The following is a 6,287-nucleotide window of genomic DNA, read 5'->3' on the forward strand; positions in this document are numbered from 1 at the left end:
AATAAAACACCTAGACAAATCGGATCGCCGCGATTCGATATGGGAAGCTAGGCTTCTCACCCCGCGCTCTCCATCCCACGTACGCAGGCTTCAACGCGCCCCACACACATCGCGACCAGAGATCGAAGCCTGGGAACACCGAAAAAAATGAAACACCTCGTTCGATTCCCACCTCCCCCGATCTTATTCCTTTTTTTAGAAAAAAAACACAAGGCACACGCGGACAGGCTACAGCGCCTAGCTGCGGGGCTCTAGGGCTGCATGCCGCGGCAGCGGTGGCGGCGCCAGGCTCCCGCGGTGGCCGCCTTCCGACGCAGATGGGCCCCGGCGGCTGCTACCCCTTTACCCGCTCCTCCGTGCATCTCTGCCTCCCTCCCTCCCGATGCGAGCAGGCCGGGGGCTTGGGGACCGCGGCGGGCACGGGCGTGGAGCTAGGCGCCCTGCGCGAAGTGCTGGCTCGACTGGGCTGTGGAGGAGCAACCGCCGGCGTCGGAGCGGCGCAGCCATAGGGCGGCACGACGTGGAAGGGAGTGGAGCGCGACGAGGAGGAAGAGAAGGTCCTTGATGCGAATTTGCCGTAAGTTTTTGATTTTTGGCACATGTTGTGGTTCTTGGACGAGATCTGTGGCTGTGGCTTCAACAATCCCGCCTGAATTTTATCTTTTCGGAGAGGTAGTTTAATTGCTACGGTTTCTCAAATCTTGAGGATTTTTTTCTCACCATTTTCTATCACAATTTCTCTGTCCAGTTTGGGTGAGCACGCCAATGCCATCATGGCGAACGGGAGGCTACAGAAGCAGGCGTTGATTCGCCGCGGAGCCTGTTCCTGGTAGCGGCGCCAGCGCCACACTCCGAGCTCAGCCCGATCACGCGGCCGTGAGACGCGGACCACCGGCACGGCCACCAGCGCATGTCGTCCGAGTGCTTCCTCGCCGACGAGTAGCCGTCGTCGCCGGACGACCTTCTCAACGAGCCCAAGACGCCGTCGTGGCTGGACGACCTGCTCCAGTATATTGCATAGCTCGAGAGAAGAGTTCAGCCCATACAGGTAATCCTTTTTTCCCGAAACCAACCATATTAGTCATTTGTTGCATGAGTTAGAAACCTTAAACATCCTATATAATTCTTAATTTTTTATGATTGCAGACAGATGGGATAGAAGTAACTGCTTAAATGGATTTTCTCGGACAGCAAAATATCATGTTAGACTTAGAAAATAAAGCCTTGAAGCAACTGCTTGAGAGTCTGTCTCACGAGCATTTCATTAAACACTGTAAGTATTCCTCTTTCTTTGCCGGAGTTTCTTTGGTGACATGTCTTCTGTACTTATGAATTGTGATAGCAGTCAGGTTTCTGATCCCTGAGTTTGGTGAATGGATGTTATATGTTAAAATTTTATTTTGAAAATGATTCTTGTGATGGAGCTGTAGATATGTTAGGAACCTGTAAAAAATGTTTTTTGTTGTAAACTAAGTGCCAACTATATGCCTCCAGTTCACATGTTCTTATAATGTTTTAGTTCTAGCTAAAAAAGAGAGAGGATTACCATATTTCATCATTTTCATGTTTCTGTCATAGGTTGTCAATCTTTTTTAATTTTCTGAAGTTATGATAAAATATACAGGGGACCTATTCAAACAATATAGCTATTAACTACCTAATATATTTTTAATGACAAATTATAGTACAGATGTAGCATATAAAAAATAGAATATATTCAGCAGGTGTAGCATCAATGAGATTATCTGGACCCTTCCCTTTAAATTATCTACACTATAAAGGACCAATTGAAATTATACAAGGTCCACTCATAATTTAGGTCACCCACAGTCATAACTTTCCCTCCGTACACTCCAAAATGTGCATAAAAAAATACATAAATATTGAAATCATGGTAATAAAACCCTTATCAATTGGCTTCAATAATATTGAACAGTTACATGAATATCCTACTCTGCCCCTGGTGTTATTTAATTCTGCTTAAATAGAAAATTACAAATTCTGTCATGCTTTCCAAGATGCCTGTCCAGACATTCATATTATATCAAAACTGTAGTTACCTAAATTAGATATATGAAAGAAGATGTAACTGCTAAACTAAACTTTGTTTCTTTCTGCAGGTGTGGATTACGAGTACAAGGCCGTGAACCTTCTCAAGGGTGAGCAGTCTGATCCAGGTGCGCTGGTGCTACTACTTGTGATACCTACCTTATAATACATTGCTTGAATAAGTAGTATTAGGTACATGATCTTGCCCGTGCGATTGGAAATGTCATTTTGCTCCCTTTTCACGCATGAGTGTGGTTCGGCTGTGTTAACACTGATTAAATTATTCTGGACGATTTTGTAGGATAAAGCTCGTTGCAATTAGATTATGCAGGGAGCTTTATTTGGAAAGTCGCTAATACGTTGATCTTTATGAGATGCATTGGTTGATGGCAATTCTGTAATCGGTGACTCTTACGCGATAGCTTTGCCCAGAATCAAGATTTTTGTTTTATTGTCTCAGTATTGGTTATCAGTTATCACTTGAGTTATTTGTTCCTTTGTGGCTATGCTATATTTAGAGGACAAGTACCCAGAGCCTCCTCTTCTACCTCAAGACCTTCAAAAGAAGGCTTTGGTAATTGTAGGTTCTGCAACCCCTTTTTTCATGATTGCGACCACATATTGTTGAAGGTGATGTGACTATTCAAACTAGCTGATGGAAATTCAGGACAGAACATTGTTATTGTGATTGAATAACTAGCTGATGACCGCACCCTTCCATAAGCAGACTAATAGGAGGCGAAGCCACTAAATAAGTAGCACAACAAAGGGGGCAAAAGGGGGATAATTCAGTAGCTTAATTCAATTGCAGATATGGATAAATCAATAAATATAGTTCATCTTGGGCCTATATGTTGGGTTTGTCCACAACAATGACTGGAAGCAAGTATTGACTCAAAGAGAGAGAGAATTTTAATTGAATTTCCATAATCTTGTGCTAAACTTTCCACCTATGTGAACAAGCAGGCATGGCAGTTCAATTGGAAGAAAATAGCAGTGGCTTATATTTATCTGCCATTGGTGAAATGAAAGCAGCACCAACTATGGAAAAATGTCGTTGTTTGGTTGTTTTCATGTGCATCCCTGAAATGAAGCGTGGCGTTAGCACGAGCACTATACTAGTCTATATAGTATCTACAAAACTTGTAACAGAATGGAGAAATTTCCTCGCGCATTTGTTTACAAAAAGCATCCAGAATCAGCAAGGAAAGAGTCGGCGATTGAGAACACTAGGAGGTGCAATACAAATATAATGCATACTTAATTTGAATTACAATCTCATGTACTACTAGTACACTACTAGGAGCATGGCAGCTTGAAGGTTCAATCAAGTAATTTAAAAAATATTTTTCCTCATAATGTACCTTCCATGCATGCATTCAACTACTTTGATATGACTAGCGGGATTTTGACTACAGAAAAAAAAAAGCACGTTAGTCAGATGGGAACGGCCCTGCCTATAGTGCGGATTTTGCACGTAGACGGTCTTTTCCTGTAATCATTGTGACTATGCTAACAGACACTTCTGAATTCTGACGAGGTGGCTTCATCAGGTAGATACAATGTCCGTTGAGATACACTCTACTTTAAGGTACTACTTTCAGATAGATAGATGGATCAAAAGTTAACAATGACTAGTTTCAGGTAAATTAAAAGCAACCAAACGCAGCTTCATCTGAACATTAAAATTTTCAGGTGGCGAGCAGGCAACATATAATGCATGCATTGTGTTGGATATATGAGATATGTACTGAACCTCACTTGAAATTGATCACAATGCATGCGGCTCGATACAACGCTTAGCTGCAGCTTGCAGGTGGATCACAATTTGCATTGCTGGACCTATATCAAGTACATGAATCAGGACCTGAGTAAATTCAGGTGAAAGTGAAACCAACAACAGTGCAACTGGATCAGAACACTTTGCAAGTCGGATCACTGAATAATTATCAGAAGACGATCGAAAACATCACTACTATAAAAAAAACATTTCTAGGGGTGGCCGGTAAGTCTTTGTAGGGGCGGTTTGGCCAACCGCCCCTACCGAACCGTCTCTACAAATCATGTATTTGTAGGGGCGGCTCGTATTAACAGCCGCTCATACAAATCGATTTGTAGGGGCGGCTGTAGTACCAGCTGCCTCTACAAATACCTATTCGTAGGGGCGGTTCAATCTAGAACCGTCCCTACAGTACGTTTTCCCGCCAAAAAAAAATTCAAATTTACAATTCAAAATCGCGTTGCCAAACGTCCCGCGACTAACGTTCTGAACCGTGTTCGTGTTGCCGAACGGCCCGCGACCAACGTTCCAAACTGCGTTCGCGTTGCCGAACGTCCCGCGACCAGCGTTTGCGTTGCTGAACGCCCCGTGACCAACATTCCGAACCACGTTCGTGTTGTCGAACACCCTGCGACCGCGACTACAAGCACAAGAGTATTATATAAACTACAATTACAAGTCCAATTCACAAGAATATATACAATCCATCATTAAATATATAAATTCCATACACGTTGTTATCAACGTCCTAGAGCTAGCCTTTTAGTCTCATGAAGGTGTTGGTACTGAGGATTTGTACCTAAGTCAGACTCTTGATCATGGTAGGCGCCTCTGACGTGTACAATCTGATCCAATATGAAGTTGCAAAGGTCGCCGACGAGCTCTAAGAGTTGGTCATCCTTGTATGGGTCTCTTTTCATTCCTTTCTCTTCTCTTCAGTACAAGAGAACAAGTTTTGGTTTAGTATTTCATACCATGTACGAAGTTTTTATACTACGGGTGAAGAGATTCAAACTTACCCTTAAGGGGTGTCTCCTGTAGGCACCGGTGTTACTCATCATAGAACATGTATAGTATCCATAATGTACACTCCTAGGCTTCTGCTTGGGGCACTGTGTGTTTTGCATATGAAAATATTAAGTAATGCTTTTGACAGCCATATATCGAAGTACTGAAGAAGTAAGTTGCACTTACCGCACATAGTGTTTTTATAGCCAGCTTTTCCTTCCTTGTTGGATCATACCTTCCGTGATGATTAGTGACATAGAACCTAAATGCCATGTTTGAATTATTTTAGCAAATACAACTTGTTAGAATCCAAAAGTAAACGTTACAAGTACGTATACAAACATATAAGCTAATGAGGATTGTCGAGAATCGATATGAAGTCTTTGTATATCACCGAATCCCTATCTATTGAATCAAAGACCCATGCCATGCTCCTCCCGACATCGACGGCTAATGAGGATTGTCGATATGTATACGTCTTGAGAATCGATATGAAATCTTTGTATGTCACCGAGTCCCTATCTATTGAATCAAAGACCCATGCCATGCTCCTCCCGACATCGACGGCTATACAAATCCAGTGGTTGCTGCATGGATTTAATCATAGAACTAGATAAGCTCTTTTGCATCGAATAAAATATATCGAACAAAGCTTTAAGTATAGAGTTGAACTTACTCGAAGTTGTATGGTAACCATATAGTAGAGTGTTGTTGGAGTTTTTTGAAAGCCAGGGCAATGTATGCCGCAACCTTAAGGGACTCTTCCCTTAGTTTCGCCGTACGGATGCGCTCTTTCTCCCGAAGAGTCTTTGTAGCAGCTAGCTCTTTGGCATCCAGTGTTCACCGTTTAGGGTAATTAAAATTTGTTTGGGCTATAGCTTGAGGGTCTAGATACCCGGCTTTCACACTTGGCATTTGTTTGACAATGTGCACTTGCATTCTACAAATCATGGCGTGGGTTAGTTACAACAAAATTCAAAGATTACATTCATATGATATCGGGAGGACAAGGACTTAAAGGCACCACGTGTGAATTAGATTCATCTCCATTTTTCCTAGGTGAAAGCATGTGTGCATGTCATTAAAGTCAAAGACAATTTTCCCGGCTGGGCTTCCAAATGTGCCGGTGGGGAAGCATGCTTGTATGAGATCTATGCTCGTTGGGAGAACACGCAAGTACCAATCATGGAACCTTCTCATTCCAAGTGGTAGGCGCTTGATGTCCCGGTTTGGTAGGAAGGGCTTGCCTCTTTTATATGTTTTCGGGCAATCCTTTGACCATTCGATGGCATCAACATTTGGATACTGCTTTGTAATTTGGTGGAGTTTGCTAGTGACGGCCTCCTTAGAACCCCGTGATGGGACTTTTTTAACTTGGTTCTTAGGCTTGAACTGGTCATAGGAAAACCACTTGGACACCGACAAGACGTCTTTGATCGGAACATAAACT

General features: G+C 42.8%; 1 long non-coding RNA gene across 3 annotated transcripts; it reads left to right on the forward strand.

The window, feature by feature from the left end:
- Nucleotides 1–224: 224 nt before the first annotated feature.
- On the forward strand, nt 225–2,622 carry LOC136529959 (uncharacterized). 3 transcript variants are annotated; one of them, XR_010777490.1, is made up of 5 exons: nt 225–577; nt 749–1,048; nt 1,147–1,273; nt 2,121–2,177; nt 2,568–2,622. It is a non-coding gene; the product is annotated as an uncharacterized lncRNA (long non-coding RNA). The 3 variants fall into 3 exon arrangements; XR_010777491.1 differs by lacking the exon at nt 2,568–2,622 and adding an exon at nt 2,351–2,552; XR_010777489.1 differs by lacking the exon at nt 2,568–2,622 and having other exon boundaries at nt 2,121–2,552.
- The last annotated feature ends 3,665 nt before the right edge of the window (nt 2,623–6,287 follow it).

Source organism: Miscanthus floridulus, chromosome 19 (genome assembly GCF_019320115.1).
Source record: "Miscanthus floridulus cultivar M001 chromosome 19, ASM1932011v1, whole genome shotgun sequence".
NCBI lineage: Eukaryota > Viridiplantae > Streptophyta > Magnoliopsida > Poales > Poaceae > Miscanthus > Miscanthus floridulus.